At 49.9% G+C, this 24,401-nt stretch overlaps 1 protein-coding gene across 2 annotated transcripts in view; it reads left to right on the top strand.

The window, feature by feature from the left end:
- Positions 1 to 24,401, top strand: part of MARCHF4 (membrane associated ring-CH-type finger 4) — an 89,743-nt gene that overhangs the window by 15,381 nt on the left and 49,961 nt on the right. The window lies entirely within an intron of this gene.

Below are 24,401 nucleotides of genomic sequence, written 5' to 3'. Positions count from 1 at the left end.
TCCACGGACAGCTGTTCTGCATTTTCCATATGCTTACCAGCCATCATCGCTGGCCAAGGTCTCTCCCCCAGAGTAAATGCCCCCAAGGCACTTAGCCATTTGTATGCTGGAGATGCCGATGAGGCAACAAGAGGCTGTACAAGCACATGGAGATGGGGAAAAGCATCCAGATCTCTGCCATTCAGCCTGCCTTAACTATATCAGGGGCAAGTCTGGATCCATTGAGTCACCTGTCTCAGGCTGCCCTGTTGTTTTCTGTTCCCAGAGGTGAAATAAAATCTATGAGTCCTCCTTGCCGACACTCTGCAGCTAGAGTTCGGTAACCCTCTGACACAGCCTCGGATGATGTACCAGGTCCCTCAGTTATGGGTGGGTGGCAGCATGAATAATAGCCCTTCCCAAGATTTATTTGCTGTGGGGGGAGAGGGAGGGATCTTTGCCATATATATATCTACCTATAAATGCATATGGCATAACTGCTGGGACCCAGCTGCACTCACATGACTGTCTTTAATCTGTTTCCTTTTAAATCACTGTGTCTACATTGCCTTGAGCTGTTTTTCTTCCATCCTGAAATGCACACACAGCATTTGAGGTAGGTACCTTCAGTGCACTGCTCCCTCCCGGACTATAAAACCCTCCAGGGTTTTCATGAGATGCTCTGCAGGATGCTGGAGGTCGGGGACTTGGGTTCCCAGTAACACACTCCCGGACCCCTCTGTATTTCAAGGATCAGTGTGATTTCCAAGCAGCAACCACACACTGTCGCAGTGTGCGCTGAGCCCAGTGCTCATTATTAGGCAGGGATTTGCTGTGCACAGATTTGCGGCAGTGCAGTGGAAGGCAGATGCCACGTGGCTGAGCCAAATTGGATAGAGAAGGAGATTAAATGGTCACTTGTGGGTCAGCTTTTCCTGCAGAGGGTGGCCTGGGGCTATGGTGCACGTCTGGGCTGTTAAGCAGAAGCAGCAGTTTCAGGCTATTGCAAGGCACTTTCCTGGAGGTCTCCCTGGAGCTCACCACAGGATTGGAGACACAACACACCAACCAAGAGCTCCCCATCCAGGGATGTTCCCCTGCAGAAAGCAGTCATTTTGGAAGGTGACTACTCCTCGCTGTTGCTGGTGCGCTTGTGCTCAGAGATCAGCACCTCGGCTGTTTCTCCCAGTACTGTATGCATGGCACGTCCAGTGCAGCTCATGGTGATTTGCAGTTTGTCACAACTGGGCTGAATCACACCAGCCCACGGGCCAGGCCTGTGTGTCTTTTGTTGTTTTTTCAATCCCTATACTGGCGCTCTGTGTCCATCCACTGAAAAATATCTTTCCATCCGGCTGGTCAGCCGTCAGGTTCACCAGGTCATGTGTACAGGCTGGCCTGGACATATTTAAGACATTATGACTTGGAGACCAGGAGCTAAGAGGCTCAGGTGAACATTCGGGATACCTACATCTGATGTGCTGTGCAGAGCTGAGCACATTCTGACACTGGGATGGATGTCAGGGCTTGACTGTGAAACAGCAGTGAGCCCTTGCTGGACAATACAAATGGTACAGAAAACTTCTCGATCGGGACAGTTTTTAACCCATGTGGGGAGACCTCTAAGCAAACAGCACATCATGAAATGGAGGAAAAGCACACAGCCTGCCCCCGGGAGTGCCCAGAGAAGGGCAACTCTGCTTTGTGAGGAGCCAGGCTTTGCCTTTCTTCTGGAGAAAAAAAAAAAAAAAAGGTACAACAAAGGGTGAGGGGAACTGAGCAGCAAACACGGCCCTGTAAGTTGACAGTTACCGTAGAAATCAGTATTAGCAAAGACCAGGTATTAGGGTCAAGGTGGCAGCTCGGTCACTGGTTACTAAACAAACCCCAGCCCAGGTGCAGGGAGGACATATTTAGAGTAGTTTCACAGTGACGGCCTGACTGGAGGTTCCTCTTCCAGTTCAAGTGGATGAAGGAAGATGAGCAACAACCCAAGAATCTCAGCTTCTCCTCTGAGCTCTGTAAACAATCCCTGATCCTGGGCACATCATCAATGCGGGATGCAGCTCCAGACTGCAGACACCTCAACGTGAGTGTCGCAACGTAGGTGTTTGCATGTGGACTGGGTGTCTAGGCAGTGAAAATCAAGAGGTTGACTCATGCCCACACAATGATTTCTTAGTGGAAAACATCTCAAGGTAGGTAATTGAATCGTGCCCCTAGTCAATACAGTCAGTGGAGCTGGAGAGCTAGACACCTACATTTGCTCAGCTGACTCACTCGTGGGGCTGCACTGTCAGCATTGACTAGACCTCCATCGATTATACCGAGCACAGATACCCACTGCGCATATAGCTACTGCTTCTAGATATAGTCTGTCTGGACCTGAATTCACCTGTGGTGATATATACAGCCATTTCATCCCGTCATAAAATGAAACTAGGAGTCTTCAGTTCCTCCTAGGAAAGCTGTAAGGATCCTTCCTCACCTGTACCACACCTAAACCCCTTCAAAGCTAGGTGCTCTATGAGTGCAGAGTGTTTGCATTATTATAAGTAAGCAGTAATTTGGAAATGCATGCAAAACATTGAAGAGTAGTAAACAGATGGGAGACGCTGCCAAGTAAGGCCACGCGGAAGCGGTGAGCGAAAATAAGTGTTAGAGACGGTCTGACATCTTTATAAGGAGACAGACGTGGCCAGGATTTGAAGCGTATAGCAATGAAATGGGGTCAGGGAGGTGAGCTGCTTTTTCTTGGCCAAGTTCTCCTCCTGTGGGGCAGTCCCTTCTGCACTCTGACCAGCAAGTGCTCCTCTCTGCTGGCCTGACTGGGAGTTTTCGAGATGATCCCAGCCTGACCCAGCTCCAGTGGCCAAGGCAGGAAAAATGATCCTGTTCATGATGAGCTGCTGTGTGGGAGAGAAGAGATTTTAGACACATCCTTGAAGTCACCAGGTTACACCAGCTCTGGGCTGAGCTGAACTGACAGGTACTAATTACTGAGAGAAAAATGACTCACTAAAAACCAATAATAATTGTCTTACATCTAATTAAAACGGATGATTTACAGTCAAATACAAGACTACAGTCTAGGCACAGGGGACATGCGGGATGTGATGGACAACCTGCAGCCCCGCATATCTCTTGCAGAAAGAAAAGTTCAGAAGTTGTGCGAGGCATACTCTATTTCGATTAACCGGAGCCCAGAAAAGCTGTTCTGCAAACCTAGGCAGAAACTGCACGTCAGGACTTCCCGGCACAACACTGAACGTCCAGCCCGATGCTGCTAGCAGCAAAACTTCCCTGGCTTCTGAGGAGTCAGTATATTCCCTTTTCTGGAATATATATTCAATATATATTCAATATATTCCAGTTCTGGAACTGCTGCTGGAAATGCTCCCGTGGGGAGGGGAGAACATCAGCATCTCATAGAGAAATGGTGGGGGGGGGACAGTTCTTGGGGGCGGATGTAGTAAGCGTGTGACAGGCATTTCTGAAGATTCATGTGCCAGTTGAAGGCATTAAAACTATTTCCTGTTGGTGTGATAAGAATGTATGAAATATCTGGAGGGATTTACACGTGTGTGGATTATAAGGAAAGCTCTTGTATTTTAAAGGATTACATACTTTATTAGAGCATACGCTGCATAAGTAGTACTGAGAAGAGTTCGTGTGTATGTGTGTGCTGTGAAGGAATAGTAAGCAAAAGACAAGTGGTTGTCCATAGCTGTAGGTGTAATTTGGATGAACGGGCACAGTTTTCCTCTTTTTGGCGTACAAAATCATCTTCTCAGCTCCGCAAAGTGACCTGCAGCCTGTACGAAGTCTGAGCTGGCAGTGTTGAGTCTCTCCCTGTTTGGGTGTAAATGCCTCCACCACACTTCATGGGCATCAGAGCTCAGGGGACCTGTCTCTGGATCCCAACTCACTTTTTAACCTTGGGCAGGTCATTTCCGATCCCTCTTTTGGGAGAGATTGCTCAGCAGACCTCGGTGCTGAATTTCAAGCTGCTGGGCCCACTCAGCAACCAGAGATGTCTGCTGGGGAGCAAGGCACTCAACACCTCTGGAAACTGCACCGTCAGTTCAACGTCATTTTCTTCCAGAAAAAAAAAGTTGGCTTGGCCTTTTAGTTACCGCTACCTTTCCATGCGTATGTTGGTAATTCCTTGTTATTGGGTCATTTCTGTTGGTAAAGATCCCTCTGTACAGTTCAAGACCAGTGTGGGACATGCACTTTCCTGAGACAGAGATGTCCTCCTGTTTGCCTCCTCTCCTCTTTCTTTCTCTCTTGCAATCGCTTGAAAGTTCCCTTGGGATCTTAGTTTTATGGTTTAGCCCTGGACTCAGAATAGTAACAGCCTTAATCCTGGGGACTTCTCTAATCCCGGGGTCTGAGTGGGAGGCAAGTGATTGCACTGAGCAGCAAGCCCATTTCTGCAAAGTGTTTCATTCTCTCGGCATCACCGTTGAGGAAGGACGAGATTAGAAGGATATCACTGGCAAAGTGACTAAGAGATTTATATTATTCATAGGCTTGGCTCATACTTAAGGAATTTACATTATTGGGATTTTTCAAAATCTGAGCTGGCTGAATCTGTCCTTCTTCCAGCAGCATCACAGATATTCAAGGGCTGTTTTTCTGTTTCTAGTTCATACCTTCCAGCACAGATGCATTGCTCTCATTTCTTTCTCTGTTGTTTTTCCACAATTGTTCCCAAATAGCAGGAGTTGCACAGCCTCCGCCAAGTCCCTAAGAGATTACCATAAGGCGATTCAGTGTCAAGATATTTTCCCAGATATTCAGCCTGTTTTTTTTTTTTCTTTTTTCTTTTGCTTAATTAATTTCTTCCTGATTTGTCTGGTTAATACTGTTGGGAAGGATTAAGAGGGGTGCATCTCCCTCTGACACTGACATGTCTGGATATTTATAACAAAGAAGAGTTGGATCTCCTTGAAATTTCTGGGTTGGAGAGCTCCTCTAGAAAGGGAGCTGGGCCTGATCACAGGATGGAGGAAGATGTTTTGGGGCATCTGAGTGGAAATCCTCAGGAGGGGATCTCAGGGAGCCCTGTGGTGGGATGCCAGCACTAGCTCCCAGCTTGTAACACTAAGGGAAGTCCTGGAGTGCCATTTCTCTGCTAGGAGCCTGTATTCAGCCAGCCTACTTCTGAAATTGTAACAGGAAAAAAAACAAAACAAAACATACTCCTCTGCTGATAAAGGCTGACACCTTGTTGGTGGCTTCAGAGAGGTGACAGGCTGGGTTGGGTGAGGGGTGGGGATGGCAGGGCTGGGCTGACACAGACGAGTTGCTCTGAGGAAAGACTGCATGGAACGAGACGTGCAGTGCTGGAAGGAAAATGTCCGTGGTGAACAAAGTCAGACTGAAGTCAGTTCAGAAACTGTGCCCTCCCAGCGTGGTGTCTCCCTGCTCAGCGACTGAACCAGGAGCCGCAGGGACATGCCCATGGTAAATAATGGAGTTACTGAAGTTAAGTGAGAGAAGATGGGTGTCACTGAAAGGAGGCAAAATCTACAGCCCTCTCCTCAGCATATCAGTGACTTTCTGGTCTCTTGGTGGGGTGCGTTCACGAGCAAGCTGAGCCCGTCTAAACCCATGCTGCTACAGCGAGCAGCAACCTCAGCATTGCATCTCCACCCTTTCCGAGGTTCAGCACCACTGACCATGCAGCCAGGGACTTGATCCAACAAGAATCCAATTTTTTTTTCTTTTGAATTTTGATTAGCTTTTGGTTGGACCGGCTCCTGGATCTGATGGACACCCCAGCCGCCAAGCACCAGCATGGAGAGGCAGGGCAGTACATCAGTGGGCGAGGGGAAGGGAGAGAAGGCAGCACGGACTTAGGCTGAGTGTGGAATTGCATCTTAATAGCAAGTATTTAGCTACTCCTTTGTAACGATGATGAAATAGAAGTATATTTGAAGATACACCACAGCAATTTCAAGGAGATTATTGTAAATTCAGACCAGTGAGAAAGAGCAAGTTTGGGCTCAGCTCTTCTAGAAAACAAGCTCCCTGCCTGGCCTGATATCTGTGAAACTACCCCAGGAGGGTGTCCCTTTCTAACTCTGTAAAAGGGGGAAGAAAACCAGTGGCACTGGGGGCATGGAGCCATGCCGTTTGGGCTCTCTCACACACCTTGTAGTTTTTACCCAAGTGACCCTGAAGTTGTTCCCAGATCAGAGGTGCAATGCCTTCTGGCCAGCCTGGGTAGAAGTGCTACACTAGGGCCATGTGAGATGTTTGCAGGCTGTAATTTCAGAGATCAGCACCCAAAGAACCCCAGAACAAAAGAGAGAGTGACAGTCTGGGGCCAGTCTGTGGTGTGATCTCAGCCCTTGGGGATCTACAAGGGTCAGCTGAACAAAGCCCTTGAGGCAAGACCTGCTTTGAGCAGAAGGTTGGACTAAGGAAAACCAGAGACCCTTCCCAACCTAAGCTCTGACCATACAAAAGCCGCAGGAGCACCACAATTTGGCCATTTCCCCTCAGCTTGGCCCTAAAACAGCGCCTCGACACAGAGAAACACAGAGTCTTGAGTTCTGCCCTTTGCAGGCAGCTGGTCTCTCTCCACATCTCACAGAGCAGGAACCCAGGGCCCAGGACAGACACGCGGACACCTGCACCCGCACACTTGCCTGCCTTCAGATGTGGCGGTGCCTGCAGCTTTCCCAGTGGTGTCCCAGCTCCTGTCTTACTGACCTTTGAACGCCTCACCTGGCCCAGCGTGAGAGCCTGCCGTAACAAGCACAGCAAAGGCACGGCCTCCCCGCTGCTTCCCCCCAGCAGCAGAGCGGGGCTGGTGATGGAGCCATGCGCTGAGCTCCACATGGGGATGCAACCCTTGTGGTGACTCTCTGCCAGAGATGGGGGTGGTTTCCTCCGAGCCTGTCTCACTTACGGGACCCTGGAGTGCCTGGATGAATTCTGTCCCCGTGCCTTTCCCAGCACTGCTGCCCTTTCTTCGTCAGGGAGCCAGGAGGGAAAAGCAGCCAGGAATGAGAAAGCATTTCTTTGTCCAGCCTGGTTTTCCACAGGTTATCCCCGATCCCTCCTGTGTAACATCAGGCCCCTGTTCCCCAGCCCAGCAAGCCCTTTTCCCTCAGCATCACTCCTCAGCATCCCCAGTGACTGTCACCTCACCGCCAGGTGTAGCAGCACCCCTCGTACACCTACGTTCCCCGGGGCCCTTCCAAGCTCGGCGCTGCCATCTCGTCATACTTGTGGCAGTCCTCAAGCAGAGATCTTTCCCTCTGATAAACATTCTTTAAAACTGTTACTAATTTCCTCTTTTTGAATTTTCTCCCATGCTGATTTGGATCAGGTTCCTGTCCCAGATCCTCGATTCGCGGAGGAGCTGTCCTCCTGGTGTCGGCTTGGGGCTGGGCTCGTGCTCAGGCTGCCCTGAAAGGAGAGGCACCAGGGAATGGGTACGAGGTCCCCGGGGAGCTAGACCCAAGCAGAAGTGTGAAATGTCACTGTGCTGGTGGGGAAGGAGTTAGAAAGTGTGCTAATGCTTTCGAGAAGCACGGTCAGGCCGCAGACTTCATTTCTCAGCCATCCACCTCGCTGTGCTGCTCGGCAAACCGCAAATAGTAACACCTCCCTCCCGCCCGCCCTCCGGAGAGTAGGGAAGCAAAATTAACTATTGCAAAGCCCGCCAGGCATATGAAACAAAGAGCCCAGAGCCTTTCCACGGTGTAAATTCTCACCTGTGACCTATTTCAGGCTTTTCATTTAAAAACCAAAAAAAAAGTAAAAGGAGAGACAAGCCGACTGCCGGCGTGCAGAGCTGGGCGCGTGTGCGGGGCGGATTTTGGCTCAAAGCAGGCTTTGCTCCTCGACTTGCAGAAAGGAGCCCGGCCTCGCGTTGTGCTGTAAGAGACAGAGCACAAAAGGACGCGTTCTGCAAAGAAGCGGCGCTGCCTTTCTCTGCCACCATTGTTCCACCTTCGTTAGGGCAGCGCGCCGCCGGCAGCAATTAGGCAGAACGAGTTTTGTTCTCGCCGAGAGCACGGGCATCAGCACGGCTCTCATGGAAGGGTTGCTTTTTGCTGCGAAAACGTGGCTTGGCTCAGGAATCTGCTTTGTGAAGCGGTGCTGCCACGCAGGGCAGGGCCGGCAGGTTTTGTTAGGAAGGCGCTGAATGCGAAGCCGCGGGGAGGGGTATGGTCCGGTTAAAAGGCAGCGTGGTGGGAAGGACGGATGCTGGCACTTGGAAGCTCATGGTGTAAACCCCAGCTCCACCAGAGGCACCTCCCACGTGTCCTCCAGTGCATCCCTGCCCATGCGCCAGCACCCGGGGACACCGTGCTGTCCCTTCTCCCTGGGGAGACCACAAAGGTAAAGGCATCGACCATCGCACATCCCCCAGACAGCAAGAAAAAGGGAGACACGCACATGCTCCAGATAGCCACTATTAACCTTGCCTTATTTTATATATTTTTACAGCTGCAGCAGATGTCTGTGTGCCTCCCTGGAGGGACATTAGGTACTTAGAGCCCTTTCAGAGCTGCCTAGAGGAGCTGATGGCTTCTGCCCTGGCTCCGCGAGGCTCCCTGCTCACGGGCAGGCTGATTGAAGCCAGTTGAAATGTCCCTGCCTTGAAAGGGAATCGCCTGCGAGAGCACGGCTGGATTGCAGCAGCCAGGTCAGTGCTGGCAGCCACTCACCCAGCTCTAATTGCAAGCTGGGGACATAAATAAGACAAAGGATAAATAAGGAAGGATACGCTGGGAAGCCTCACAAGAGGAAATAAGGATATTATTATTGATTAATAAAGATAATAACAATAGTTGTTATCGACTCAGTGTTGCAGTGTCGGGCACACCAGCCATGTTGTGCTAGTGCAGGAGAAGGGAGAGGTGCAGCAACCCCTGCACACCAATCACGCAGCTCATTTGCTCTCGCTGAGTGGAGCTGGAGGGAGCACATTTGTAAAATGCAGCCTGAATATCACAAGCTAAAGTGACCTGTAGGATTTTCCCACTACAGCTGGCAGCAGTAGTCCAGAAATATTTTTCCATGGCATCAGAGCAGAGGGCTGCGGGGACCAGCCGTGCTGCCTGTGCCCATACATCCACCCCACAATTGCCTGGCCCTGCCTGGGCTCCCCCTAGCAGAGCACAGATGATGCCCATGCCTGAGCCTTGCTCCTCCAGGCGCCCCAGACTGAGCAGGGTCTCAAAGCAGCCAGGAGTGGGACGCCCTGGTGGGCAGCTCCGCCACCCCCTAACCCAGCTCCCCACCCCACTCATGGCCCCAGCATGGGCTTCTCCAGTCCCGGTCCTGCCTCCCACTTTCTTCACTGGCTTGGCTTGCAAAATGCCAGTAGCTACATGGAAATCCCCTTGTCAGAGCAAAGGAATTTCCCAGCCTCTGGAGTTGTTTTGTAGGGCAGGTTTGGATGCAGGAGAGCCAGAGCCCTGGCACATCCCATCCCTGCAGTTTGCAGCTGCTCCGTTTGCCCTGCTGGTGCCTCATCTTCCATCGTATGTGAGGTACAAATGAGAGTAGCCAGCTTTGAGAGGTGCTTGGATGCTTAATGCATTAAAGATCGCACGGTATTTAGGTAGCCTTGTATGAAAGCAAATGGAAAATGGCTCCACGTGTCTATTAACACCTGCATTTCTTACCCTTCGCTGTGTGCTGCCTCCCCAGTGCTACCAAGTCTCTCGCGGACCCGGTACAGGTCTCGTAGCAAGCAGTGCAGGGATGCTGCGGGACCGGTTACAGGGCCCTGCTGTGAAAGGGGGGCTCAATGCTGGCACGGCTGTCCCTGGAAATGCTGTGTTGCAGGACACATCCTTCCCACTATGACTCCCACATCCTGCCCCCTTCCTACGGTGGGACTCAGTCCCTTCTGTGGGGCAGGGAGAGCACCCAGCTGCCCACACAGCGTTGCAGGAGCCGCAGGAAACATCTTTGCTTTCCTCCACTTCATCGATCCCCCAGGCGCCTCCTCACCTGGCCCGTTTGTAAGGCAGGTAGCTTATAATTGAGGAAAGGGCTGCTGGGAAGCTGCCGCAGCTGCTGGCTTGGAAAACAAGTTACAAACAACCTGTGAGGGGGGGAGAAAGGGCACAGCTGAGTTGGCAGGTGACCCTGGTGCACAGGGATGGCAGTGGCTGTGACCCAGGTACCAGGCTCACAAGTGTTACGGTGAGCATGTGTCAGGCTGCGTGGGATCAACCCCGGCTTGCTTTGTCCTCCCGCTCCCTAAATCTGATGCAGGATGGCCTCATCTAATTGGAAAATCGCTTTATTTCCCGTTCCTTCAGTGTTTTGGCACATCCCCTCGGCCACCCTGCTAGCGCGTGGATACGCGTGTGCGCGGAGGGGTGGTAAGCCCTTTGGAGCACGAAATGTGCTCGGTCTCCCCGCACGCGGTGAACTTGCGCTGCAAAGGGAGGTTGAATTAATTGCACGAACCGTAGAAGCTGCCTGACAGCATCACAGCGGTGGGGAGGTAAATCTGCAAAGGGGTGAACTTTATCAAAAAGCTGAGAATCGGCTTAATCGGGAGGGTTTTTCTTCAGCCCTGAGTGGGTAGCTGGAGAGCAAACGCATCTGAGGGCATTGGTGCCTGAAGGCACGTAGGGAAGGGGGCCACAGATAAATCCCTGGGAATGCGGGCTGCAAATGAGGGCTTGAGATGGATCTGAAGTACCGGATTTAAGAGGGAATTTTGCAGGTGGCAGTTCTTGGAGGTACCTGACCCAGGCAGCTGGGTCAGAGGATGAAGGGCCCTTAGCTGCCAATTCCACGTGAGATTCAGGCTGGTGTTTCTGGTCCTAGAGCATAGAGCTACTGCTCCAGGGTGAGGCACAGTGCCAGCTGGAGTTGTTTTTACCATGCCATAGGCAACACGGACCATAATCTACCCTCTGACCCTCTAGCCCACTGCAGGAGGCTTTATCAAACATCACCGTAAACCCCAACCATTTTGCAAAACGTACCAATTTGGGTTCCCCATTAGGGCCCGTTCCTCTGTGTCCCCAACCTGGAGCCTGTCCCTCCTCAGTGGCGCCATGGAGAGGTTTTATCGCATACACTGGAGATGCGACCACCCAGACTGATCGCTCCGAGGCACACCGTAATGACAAACTGCCCCGTGGCTCTGCCTTTTGTTGCAGGGCTATCGCCACCTTGCCCGTGACACGCACATGAATCATTCTGCCCAGTGGTAGCGAACAGCCTCCTCCAGAATTGCTGCTGGTTGCTCATGCACAGCGATGCTACGTGCTGGCTTAGTGCTCCAGGAGTTTCCTCTCCAGCTGTGGCTTCAAAATGCAATTTGGAGGGGATTTAGACCTGCCCCATGCCGTAGCTGACTGGGGCCAAAGCCTTAGATGGGCAGAAAGAGGGATAGCAAATTGCCCATCTCTCCATGGAGAGCAGTGCTGCTCAGGGGTTCTGCTGAGCATAAGGACTAACCAAAATTTCCATCCTTGCGTAAAATCCTCCAGGCTGACCTCAGCAGGGGCAGGACTGGGCAGCAGGACCCTCAGCCCCAGTTCAGCTCAGAGCTGCTTCACCACCTGACACAGGAAAATGAACTCGGGTTTGTTGTCACCGGAGACTTTCTCCCCACACTAATCTGGTCTGGCAGGGGAGGCAGAGCGAGGTGCCAAAATGGGGCTTTTTTCGTTTCTTTTCCATCCTCATTTGAAATGGCAGTTCAGCTGATGGGCAAAACACGGCCTAGAGTAGCATTTCAGGCAGCAGAAAATTAGTTCAGCTTTTACCCTCATTAGCTGATTGCCAGTAATTAACATTTTGTCATTAACTACAGATGTTTATGGCCTAGAAGAGAAGTTTGGGTGTCTCCACATTAGCTCTCAGAAATGCACTGATTATCTCCATTTAATTGGCTGGCTGTGCCTCAGTTTCCTTATCTGTAAGGGAAAAAAAGATTATCATGACTCATCCCCATCCTCTACTTCACATCCCAGCCTATAAGGGCTGTCAAAGGAGAACCTGCTGCCTTTGGATATGGGTCTTTTTAGGAAGTTCAGCTTCAGGAAATGGATTTTTTCACTCTCTCTAGCTTGCCAGCCCTCGCCTTTAATGAGCCTCATTGTCCAATAGATCATAATCTCCTTGGCATTAACTATCTTTCCATTGAGTTCCTGGGGCTTTATTCAAACTATTATCTTCAAATGAGTGTAGATGCCCACAGGTTCATTAATGCCTGTTTTTTTCACAGCACCAGTCTCTTTTGCAACTGGTAATACTGAGGTGCTTTAATGAACCTTAGCAGTGGCCCAGGTGGACCATCTCACCCTCAAGACCCCACTCCTGCTCTGGAAACACACGTGCAGCCCAGCACGTGGGTCCCTAACCCAGTGGGATACTGCTCGGAGGTGGTGGCAGGCTCGGGTACGAGGGGACCGCGAGGTTTCTGGTTCAGAGGAGCTTGGCCGTTTGCAGCACAGGCAGGGCAATTTTGCCTGTGCCAGCGAAATGGCACATCAATTCAGCCTCACACACCTGCAAAGCTGCTTTGGCTGCCGAGGCTGTATTTATATCACAGCGGCACCCAAGCCGCGCTGTTAATAGGTGTCAGCATCAGCACAAGCAGATCTGACAGCCCCCGGGGAGAGCGTGTCGGATGGATCAAGACGTGAGGGCATGAGAGGTGTCCGGGCTGGGGCTATTCAAAGGCAGGATGGAAATGTTGGTGTGGGAGGCCAGGCACAGGCTGTCATGTGGAGGGCAGGAGCAATGGGCTTCCTGTGATGACGCCCAGTCCTTGGGTTTTCTTGCCCCATTTACTTCCCTCGGGCAAGGGGCGTGGTGTGGTCACGCCTGACCTGGGTTGTGCTGGTTGTCCCACGGGAGCTTTCTCTCACTATTTTATTTTTCTAATAAAAAATTTAACTCAGTCCATTGATTTTCCTACATTGGTGGTTTCTAATAAGCTTTGTCTCTTCTATGTAGTCCCCTATTTTCAAGAAATAACAGCAAATTTATTATCTTGAAGACCTCTAGTTCTTGACAAATTTGGTCATACATGGCCAAAGACTTAAAAAGGAGTTAGTGGGTGGTATACAAACATTACCAGCAATGTAATAAACCCCATTAACATTATTTTTATTAACCAATGTAGTAAACCCCATTAACATTACAAATTGTGCTAAAAAAGGGACGAGCAAAACCTGGTGGGACTCCATGACATCTGATGAAATGAAGGAAGTGGTGATGGAGGGAGATGGGACCCTATACAGTTGGCAGTGATAAGAGAGCAGAGGTGTGGTAGTCCTGACCGTGCAGGAGAGATGGAAGAATTAAATTTGGCAGTGCATGAGGCCACTTGAACTTGTGGGATGTGTCTGGTGTATGCAGGCCAGAGCGTGTGCTGGGATGACCAAAAAGACTCTGCAGTTCTGGCCGAAGGTTGATAGTTCAGGAGTGGCTGAGCACTAGTTTGAAAGCCTCCATGCTAAGATCCTGTGGTTGTCCTGGAGTTCAAGCTGCAGACCCGGACAGACCGTTGGCAGGCACTGGGACTGTCAGAGCAGGGCACAAAGTGGCGCACACATTTCTGCACACATTATTGCACAAGCGCATTATGCCCTGGGGAGGGGCTTCAGGGTTGGACTGCCAGGGTGTCTCAAAGAGTTTGGACACGAAGGTCTCTGGCAGGTGCTCAGTGTGCCAATGAGAATGGAAAACGCCTGTGGGACATCTCATTGCATAACTACGAAAGAATTGCCTTGATTCTCTTGACAGCACTCCCGTGTCCCTTTGGTCACCAGATGGATACCAGCAGGACCATTTTGCTTCTGAGAAGTGTTTCAGTTATTCAGAGCATAACGACTTATCCAGAACAACCACTTCCAGGTGGGGCTGGAGAGGCATCTGGGACTCGACCGTGAGCCTGTGAAGCACACGGAGATCCTCGCCATGCACCAGCAAGCACGAAAACAGGGATCACAATGTGAAAACACATTGTGAATGGGGATCCAGATGTTCTGGCTGGCTCAAGGCACATTCACAGCCTCTGAGCAGATCCAGGGGGGAGGCAAAAATGTAAGCACCAAAGAGATTTGGGGAGAAAACAATGCGAGAAGAGCGTGGGAACAGACTAAAAGAGGAGGCAGGTTATTCTGGTCGTGTACGGGTGTGGACCAGAGGTCACAGTTACTGCAGGGCCCTTGAAAACTGAAGCAGGAGAGGAGGAGTATGTGCAGGTGATTAAGAGCCTGATTAACATCCTCCCGTGGAGAATATGTGTAACCACACGATGCACAACTCATGGCTGGAAGGCAACAGCTATTATACCGAAATTCAGAAGCCTTTAGGAAGCAAAGGTAAATTCACACGTTTTTAAGTGGGTCTTTTATAAACCAGCTATAGTGATTTCTTTGTGAAATTGTAGCAGGTCCCCTCACTTCAGACCCGGTGACATCTATCATTTCAAACATAATGAGGTTTTGTTTAAGACTTAAGGAGCTGGGGGACCTGGTGCATCTCTCCATAGGTTCTTTAATGGCTAATTGCTTTCACTGTTTCAAACAAAAATGCACCTTATTTCTAGACTGTATCTGCCCACCTTCGTCTTCCATCCACGGGATCTCATTCTGCCTGTCTGCCGGATTAAAAAGCCCTCCACTGTTAAAAGCCTTCTCCCAGTGGTAGTACTTAACAGATTGCAGTCGCGTCACGTCTTCACCTTCTCTTCATTAAGCTAAGCAGATTAAGCTTCTCTCTCCACTCACCAGAGAGGCAGGTTTTCACAAACATGGACACACAGCTCTGCTTTCCACTGCTGAAACCGGAGCAGGGCTGTGGGGAGTCAGGGTATGCTCCAGATGGCCCAGATGACCAGACTAACCTTAAGACTTGAGGATAAGGTGCTAACTGTGTATGAGAGCCTGAGCATGCTCTGAGATGCTGATTTTTCCAGAGTCTGGTCCGTGGAGACGAAGTATCATGGAGTATGGTCATGGAGACCTCTCCTCTCCACTGTATCCTCTTCCAGGATGTTTTTATAGGAATTGGAGGTTCAAAGAACATTTTTTAACTTTCCTGACTTACAGTGGGTCCTCCCCATGTCTGGCACTCCTTGGGTTAATCTTGCACTTGGAAGTTTACTGATTTGCAGAAATCTCCTGTTTATTTCTTGTGTACACTTTGTTAAGGAGAGGCCCATATGTCCTGTCTGCTCAGCTAGCATGAAGAGGATTGACACAAATGAATGGTGCCATCCACAGCCTGATCATACTTGGCATCCTTGCATTTGGCAGAGGCTATGGATCTAGTTTTAAAAAAGAAGAAAGAAGAAAAAAATGTAAGACGCTGTCAGCTCAGCTTTCCTAAAGGGCTTATTAGAAAGTATGTTGTAAGAATCTGCTCAGCATTTTTGTGATTTGATCAAGAGTACCCAGGAGGGATGAGTGAAGCAATCTGGAAGGAATAAGAATTGATCTGAGGCTCAGCCTGAAACTTATTGGAAGTCTGTAAGTTTGAGCAGATTCACGTAACTGTTCCCATCACTGGTTTTGTGAGCTCCTGCCTTGCTAACACTGGGACCAGGGTCCCGAATAACAGGAGAGCTGCTTTAAAACCAGGAGATGTCCTGCCTGACCAGGCATGCCAAGACTTGAAAAGGATCTCTGGCTGTGGGATTTCCGGCCAAGCCACACTCCTAGACCACCTGTTCCTCCCCCGGTGTAAATGCACATTTTCTCATCCTGGCAGTCTGAGAACATGCTGTCACTGCTGCCACCCGGAGCAGTGGGTGGGATAGGCCTCTGAGCTGGGGACTGAAAGGTGTCCAATCCTCCATCTTTGCATATTGTTTGTGATGTTGTCTTTGAAACATGAATCCCTTTTTAGCTCACTTGATGAATTAAATCACTCAGATTATTTTTGTCTGAGGTCCCTAAAGCCCTTCTGGTCCTCTTCTCTCTGAGGAGACTGGAAAGGGATGTCTGACCAAAACTTTGGAGACTGACCAAAATTTGCCAAGGACTGAAGTATCCTCAAGAGGGATGACCAGGAAAGATGTAGTGAGGGAGAAGACTAAGAAGAAAAGAACTCCAATCTTCGGGGGAGGAAAGGAGAGCTGTGGTTGGAAGTGATCCCAGTGTCACTGTAACAAGCCTGCCTGCTGCTTGGGGACCCCCTCAAAACAGACCAACAGACTGCCTGAAGCAGCGTTACTGAGTTAAACGGTTAACCCCCCCTGCCTCCAGTCCCCAGGGTGGTGTTAGGGCTTGTGTTTGTCTCAAGAAACCTGCTTTTGGTCAGAGTGGAAGTGCCCGGTCCCACTGGCAGGAGTGAAAACCCTCATGATGCTTTTGGAAAGGACATCCAAAGAACAGTGTCCTGGTGAAAGGGCATCCAAACAGCAATGTGCTGGCCACTCGCCAGGCTGGGGAAATCACTGCTCTTGCAGTCTGCCTACATCTCTCCTTAGAGATTTTAAATTGTTGGAGGCCTACCAACACTGGTAGCACTGAGGGTAAATTACTACTTTTAGTAGCAGTCTGTCGCCTCTCTGCTTTGGGCCCTAATCTACCACGTTTCTAGGTACCTACTGACAATATGGACACCTCCTATCCAAGTGTCATGTAGGTAAGATATACACTGAGCAGAAAATTCAGTGCCTTCAGGTGGCATTGGACCTTGCAGAACAATTCATCTCCTTTCCCAGGGGGTGATATGGTAACAGTTGGGCAGCAGCCCAGGGAATGCCTCCTGTGTGTCACACCATGTGATGGAGAAGTGGTTGCAGGATTTTACGCCTAGTGTGTGAAGCTCAGCAGATACAAGGCTACATGTTAATTGTGGGGTTGTGCAAATAGCACCTGCAAAAACAGGGCCCAATTCCCTTTCTGTCCTGTTAGCACAGCAGAAGTGAAATGTATTAGGTATGTTACCCACTGAGCTGAAGTGCAGACACACTCAGTTATGGACAATGTTCAGACTAAAAATAATTAATCCTTATGAATGCTGAGAAGGAGTTTAAGGAGCCGCCTGTCTGTTTGATTATAAATCCCAACTAAATGTATTTACCACAGTCAATCAAATATGTAACTTAACACATGGTATATTTCTTAATAAGCAATGAGATAATTAGGTGTCTGGGCAGGAAGAGTGGATCAGTGTTGGTCCTTAGAAGTCAGCACTCCTGTGGTGGTTAAAATGCCCCCTCCATGCCCTGCTGGGCTTCTACAAAACACACAGGATAGGAAGTTCAGCCACTCCTAACTTCAAGCCTGAGGAGGCCTGCAAATGCTATACCTACTAAGACTACAGAAAGGACTGCTCAGCTTTGAGGAAATCTTCTGCCACTACCTTTTCCACAGGGAGATCAGGGGCGTTCACAGTATATACCTGTATGGATTCATGTTCCTTTTTGCACCTTAAAATCATAGAATGTGAGAAGGCTGGGAAAACACAAGGTGTAAAAATAAAAGGGTTTCTTTGCAGAGTCAAAGAAATAGTGACCATGGCATGGGCAAGCTCTTCTGGGGGAGCCTGGGCAGAGGATGGCTTCTGAAGTAGCCATGGGCATGAAGACCCCACATGATGAGAGGAAGTCATCAGCGACATGTTTAGCCTAAGAAAACGAAGTCTGAAGGAGAGAAGCTAGGTTATTCTGGCTCTGCTGGGGGTGGCAAACCACAGCATGAAAGAGAGATATAAGCTGGGTATTCAGTGAACGGGAGAAATTGCTTGTGGTTGGAAGAGAGTTTCTAACCAGCAAAGGGAAGTCCAAAGTAGAGCCTCTCAGTAAGAATAATAAGGAACGGCAAACTACTTTTGTGAGGAGCCTGACTCCTTTATTCAGGATTCAGGCTTTTTTTGTGTGTCGTGTGACTTGATCTATTCAAGTTCAAAGTCTCTTCTATATAAATGGTCATTTCAGAAAAGTCATATGTATCAGCCTCCCAGAGCGTATACCCCAGAGCCTGTAATCCTGTTGCTCACACACCCAGCACCCATTTGCCAAAGATAACACATAAGCTGGCTACAGGTAGGAAGAAGGTAAGATAAGGTTTTACTTGAGAGAAGAAGATTTGAGATCCCAACATTAAGTACATATTTCTTTATATACAGCTGATAAATTCCAGCTGGGTTTGTTTGTTTTAGTCATTCAAGTCATCCACTAGCAAAAATAAAAATAACTTCAAACTTATGACTATTTCATCATCTTTGGTTTCTTCTTCCTGATCAAAAACTAGAGCTATAAATTAGTTCGTCTTTGAAATCTACATCCAGATAAAGAAATGTTCCTTTGAATACAGAGCATTAAATATGGGAAAGGTCTAGGTCTCCACACATGCTCTTCATCACACCAAAATAGCCTGGTCTGCTGTCAGGAGGTGTAGAGAGGAGCTGAGAGTTGTTCTGGTCCAGCTCCTGCTCTTGCAAACAATGGCAAGTGCCACATCCTGGCTTTGCCTCAGCTCTCACAGCAAGAAGAAGAACAAGACACAAGTCATTCAGGTCCATATTTAAACTTCCACTCACTGCGCAACTGGTGGTCTGCCAAGATATGGCTATCTAAGGACAACCCCAGGTAATCGGCAGACAAGTGGGTTTTGTCTTAGCTGTAGCTAATTACCTCTAACTAGTGCAGGCTCTTCAGAGGTAGCCTCGAGTGACAGTCCCATTGTCCCTCAGCCATCTGTGCAAGGCAGTGAGACCTCTCCAGTACCTGAAGTTATGAACGTACCTAAAGCCCTCCGCTAGAAAATAAGCAAAACACTCCCAGGAAGTGCACCTGGGAATCAAGCTCTCCGCACAGGCCTAATCAAGGGGCACCAGATGCTATTTCTCAATCTCTCATTCTCTTTTTGTTCCACCCAGGCCTCAGCATCACACTCTTTGCTGAGTATCAGCCAGCTGTGTAAGGGCCCACTGCCCAGCTCTGCTGTAGGTTCATTGCAGGACACAACCCACCGCCATGTCACCCTCCACTAAGTGAAGGTAATATTGCTCCTCCACAGCCACAATGCTTTGTGTCACGTAAATGTTGCCTTTCCAGTAATTCTGGGGAGGCTGATGGTTGAACTCTCAGCAGCACAGCTGGTTTCTTTGGGAAGCAGTCCTCTGTTGCCCCACAGGATGCAGCAGATCTCTCCGTCTAGGAGCAGCTCCAGCCACCTCACAGCTCAACACAGGGAGCCATGCTGGTCCACCTCGGAGCGGCCATTTTGTGTCCCTCCTTTCTTCAGAGGGCACTGCTGGCCTTCATCAGGCTCAGAGCCAACTTGGCATGCAATTATCCCCTCAGGCATGGTTAGAGATCACATGGACTCTTTGAGCCCACTTTACCCAGTGTTCTCCTGCAACATCGCTTCCCGTGGGCCTCCTGACACCCTGTGCATGAGGCTCCCAGCTCCTGCCCAGCTGGCACAGCCTTCCCAGGGCACGGTGGACCCATTGCACAGGCTGCTTTGTCCACCACCAAAAACACATTCCCAGCCAGCTTTGTCACAGCTACAGCGCAGGTAACAAACGTCTCCTCAGCTCCAGCATGGAGTTGGGAAAGAGCCCTCAGGTCTTCCCAGCTGAACACTTAATGGCTTGAGTGCGCCCTGCCCTCAGCCTGTGCTGTGGAGAGGTATAAATTACCCAGCCCCTGCCGGCTGCATGGAGAGCATTAAATGACTCACTAGGCTTTTCTGCCAATTTGTTTTTTTTTTTTAATCTTTTTTATTATTATTTAGCCTGAAAAAGCATTTTTTTGTATCCTCTTGTCTGCTTTTAATGGAATGCATTTAGATTTCCTTTTTTTTTTTTTTTAACTAAAGATTAAGGCAGGATTTTCTGTTTTTAAACTTGGGCTGGTCATTATCTCTGTCAAAATTTTTGGTATGTCTGTGGTTTCTTTTCTGTGTATGTTAGAGAGAGATGGACTTGAAGCAAGAACAGGCGTCTTACATTTAGACACTGTGCCTGCCATGAAAACCATTCCTTTTTGAGATGAAATCTTGTTATCTCAAAGATGCCTCTTATTTCTGCTGTGGCAGCTGCCAGAGAAAAAGCATTACCCTTCCAGCTTATGCAGCGTGGTTGTGGTGGTGTGTGTAGGAAGGGAGGAGCGTTTTTCTGGAAGGACCCTTTCCTCGGCTGCAGATGCCCTTCCAGCAGAAAATCCTTGCAACTGGGACAAGGGACATCACGAGCAGAGAAGGTGGTGTTTGCTCCTCAGGAAAACATCGGAAGAGTAATTGAGATGAGTGGTGTGAGCATGTTGCATTTTTAGCAAGTCTTTACTTTCACTCGGCGCTGGCTAAGGCTGCCATGCCTGTCTGGTGGGGCAGAGGGCCTCTCAATGCCTCCAAGAGGAGCAGCACAGCGCTCACTGCCCACCTACACAACAGCACATCAAGGTCTCATTCCCAGCCTTTCCCGAAGCCTTCGCCAGCCCTGGAGATGGAGGCGTGTGTGGATGAGACGGGTGCCTCTCAGAGCAGCTCTCCAAATTACATCACTGGAAAAGAAAAAAACAAGGAATGCAGGCAGGGTGCAGGGGAGGCAAATTGGAAGGATGAACCCAGGAGAAGGCAGGGGAGAGGAGATCAGCAGGATGCCAGAAGCAGAGGCCGAAAGATTGCTCAGTGCTGTTGCCACCAGCCTGCACACAGCCCAGGAGGATCAGACATGGAGCTTGGGGGTCCCGAGGACTGTGTGTGGCTGCGCTGGGACGTGTGGGTGTATTTGTTATCTGGCAGAGACTGTGCAGCAGCAGTAGCATCTCTATCTAATATATTGATTGTGATTAATGCTATTACATGGCGTATCCAATTAATTTACAATGGCTTCCCACTTGTGGCTGCTCCTAGCCCAGCAAGTACATCAGCTCCTGCCTGGCAGGTGCTAGCACTGGTGTTGCTGGTCCCAATAACAGAGCTCACCGCTGTGGTAACACGGTAGCCGGGGCACTAACAAAAGGGCTGGAGGAGGTGTGCAAAAGGCCCATGTTGGTGGCAAACCAAGCACTGTCACAGGACGAGCAAGATGGCCCATTGTGCCAGCAGAAATGATAGCAAAGGAACAGCTTGCTGGTTGAATGGAGCAGAAGGCTTGGAGAAGGACGAGTTGCCCATCAGGATCAGGAGCCTGCATGCCTGCATCTCCCCTCTTCTGCTCTCAAAAGCCTTCCTGGTCCTTTGCCCACTGGCATCCACGTGGGAACAAAGGAGGGTGGTGGATTAACAGCCGTCAGTGCCTCCCGTTGCAGGGGATGGGCCTCCCTCTGCCTTTCCCCTCACCCAGGGACAAAGCCACCCTTTGGCATCCCCTTCCCTGCTGCCCCCCCATTGCCATCACTCCATGTGATGTCTATTTTTTGTGGATGGTTTTTGATAGCTGATAACCTGTTACCATGACAACCAGCCTCTGTTGTGACATCGGTCTCAAAGCGAGCCCAGTCCCACGGTTTTCAAAGTTCCTGCATGTCTCGAGCAGTCAGAGGGCTGCCTTTGTGCCCTCGTACATCCCTGGCATGGCTCCGAGGCCGAGGGGAGGAGGCTAAAGTTTCCCTTTAATGAGGGCAGTGGGTGCCTGGCTACATTTTCATGTATTAGTGACTCAGAGAAAGATTAAAAGAAAGAGGCTCCACTGAAGGATTAGCAGATTTGGGTATTCAACTATCTGTTTAAATTATTATCCCCCTAATTATGAGTATGATGAAAGTCCACTTGGTGAGGGATTAGAAAAGTCAGATGCAGCACTTGGGGCTCTTGTGCTACTGCCTGGCTCTGGAGAAGATCTCCATGTCGTGCTTTTGTCTGCTCCACTCTGCTCTTTCTCATATGGGGTGGAGAACAACTCACTTAAATGTGGGGCTGAGGCCTGGAGTTCGATTTTTTTTTCTGCTCTGAACCCAGTGAGATCTCCCATGTGTAGGCAAGCAGGGGGAAAACAAAGGTGGGCAGGACCCCCATCCCCTTCCTGCTTCCCTGTCATCTCCCTTTGCTTCCATCTCTGTTTGAACAGTTTCTTTGTCTTCCCACCTCACAACATGATCAGAGCCTCACCATCATTTGCAAAACCCCTCGGAGTCCTCACATATGCTCCAGACACAAAAATTATTAGTATTTTAAACCCATTCAGTCTTTGCTACGTGTAGTTCTTTTGCATCTGCTGCATTATTTTCCGCTTAAAGGGCTTCAAGGGCAGGGCTCAGGTTCCTGCAGCTGATGGTGCTGGTGGTGGGAGGGAAGCAGAAGGTGACTGCCACCAAAGACACAACAGGTCAAACAGGCCAGACGCTGTCAGTGTTCGGGAAATGAGTGAACAGAAGGACAGGGATTTGCTCCTAGGAAGAAAGCTGAAATTTGGGCAGGAGATAGGGACCAACCCACCTGTGCCTGCAAAGTGCATGCAGAGAGGCTGTAGTTTGGGGTGCTGTTACCCATTTTCCTGGCACGCTAGCATGCTCCTTCCTGGCAGTCTGTGGGGGCTGGAGTGGGAGTGGGGAATCAATCAAGAGGCAGAGCTGAGCACTGGGGACCAGAAACAGGTCTCAGCTCGTGGCTTGTTCTAGTTAAGCTGCCAGACACCTGCACGGAGGACTCATGCACCCTGCAGAGGCTGAGGGGGGCTGGGAAGAGGAAGAAACATCTGGGGTCAGCGAGGCTGGGTTTTGTCAGAGCCCCATCCCACAGGACAGGCAGACCTTGCTGGCAGCTGGGAGGAGGACCCTACAGCCCTGTGTGAATTGTGCCTGCCTTAGAGGTCTAGGGACAGCATATCAGGAGCCCCAAACCCAGCCAGTGCAGTGTGAGTTCTCGTGTGCCACGCGACACGTTTGACTGAATAAATTCTTTTTTTGGCTTTGGGTTTTTGGGGGTGGGGGAGGGAAGGGTAAATAACTGGCAAGAAATGGAAACGCAGCAATTAATAGGATTAAAGTGTCATGTTTTACAGGACTGCATACATGATTTACTATAATGGGAGTTGTAATTATAAGCACTCCCAACTGACGGGGAAGGCGCAGCTCCGCGAGTCAGAGCGCCTTATCCAGCACGCCACAGCATCCCTTTGGGACGGGGAGGAAATGAGCAGCACTGCCTGGGAGCGGTGTCATTTTGGGAGAGGAGCTGTTACATCAGCTCCTAGGTGAAAGCTTAGCGGTCCCAGGTGGGGGGAACGGAAACCCCATCCAAAGCAGCTGAGCATCATCATCTTTATCAGACTACCAGGCTCCAAGTTATGTCACAGTGACCACAGCAGTATTGCTCCCAAACGGTGATAAACGTGGTGCTGCTGAGCTTTTTGCAGAGGACAGGGGAGAAGATCAGAGAGGAGGTGAGAAACCATGCTTAGATCACTGCTTTGGCTCAGCAGAGATGCATGATCTTCTGGTTTCTCTACAGCAATGACTTTAGGTTTGTGCATCTGGTGGAATGAGAGTGGATGGCGTGCAAGGAGCACTACAGCCAGAGGGGATGGCAGCTTAGTGGACTGAAAGGGCTCCTTGGGCAGGACTAAGACCCAGTGCCCTGCGCCACAGACATCTTCCCACCCATGTCTCTGCATTCTCCCCGGTGCAAGGTGGCTCCATGCTCAAAGGGAAGGCCTATGGGATGTACTTAAACCATTAACAAAAGCTGAATTTTACCTGCTAGTTTGCAGTCCTGGCACTGGTTTTGTGCTTCTGTTGTGCTGTGGCAGGTCCAGAGTCAACTGGGACTGAACCAAGACCCTGTGCTCCTCAGCACCGCAGTGATTTACACCTGCTCCCACGGCAGCACTGTAGGAGCAAGGACATTCAGGCAGGATCTGCCCCTTTTGTTTGTCTGCCAGAAAGCAGTGGAGCTTCCCATAAATTGTTCCCTCAGTACCACACGAGCACAGTCCATAAAGGTCTCATATTTCCAGAAAGGAAGCCAGGATCAAGTTCCCCGTAAAGATCAGCCTTGGCATCAGCAAGTCTCCAGCTGCAAATAGGGTCAGGCTGCTCTCTACATTGTTTAGAACACCAGAGCTGGGACCTCTGGATCAGTAGGTCCCAAATTAGGGTTTTCTTAGACAGTGGGGTCATGAGCCCCTTGGAAATACATTCATAAAGCTATGAAATGAAGCCAGAAATGGTCTAGGAAGCGGATCATTCATATGCAAGTCCAGAGGCTGGGCTAGGTTTCCTCAAATCCAATTTAGCAGAGATTTTTATATGTGTTTACTCTGAAATTCACAGCAAGGACTGAATGGAGCTCATGCAACACAGGCCTCACAGCAAAAATAAGTGAGCGGCTCCGCCCTGGGGGGCTAATTCCCTATGGACAAGGAGAGCAGGAAAGCAAACCTTCTCCAGGAGGTGACGTGCAGGCTGCTCTGCAAAATCAGGCCCCTCCTAGCTCCGCGCAGGTGTTGCCCCTGGTCCAGTTTCTCTTCCAGGCTGGTTTTCTGATGTCCAGCACGAAGCAGAG

The sequence above is a fragment of the Anser brachyrhynchus genome, assembly GCF_964034855.1.
Source record: "Anser brachyrhynchus genome assembly, chromosome: 7".
Lineage (NCBI taxonomy): Eukaryota > Metazoa > Chordata > Aves > Anseriformes > Anatidae > Anser > Anser brachyrhynchus.
The sequence above is the reverse complement of the archived record's forward strand: the minus strand, read 5'-3'. Positions and strand labels throughout refer to the sequence as shown.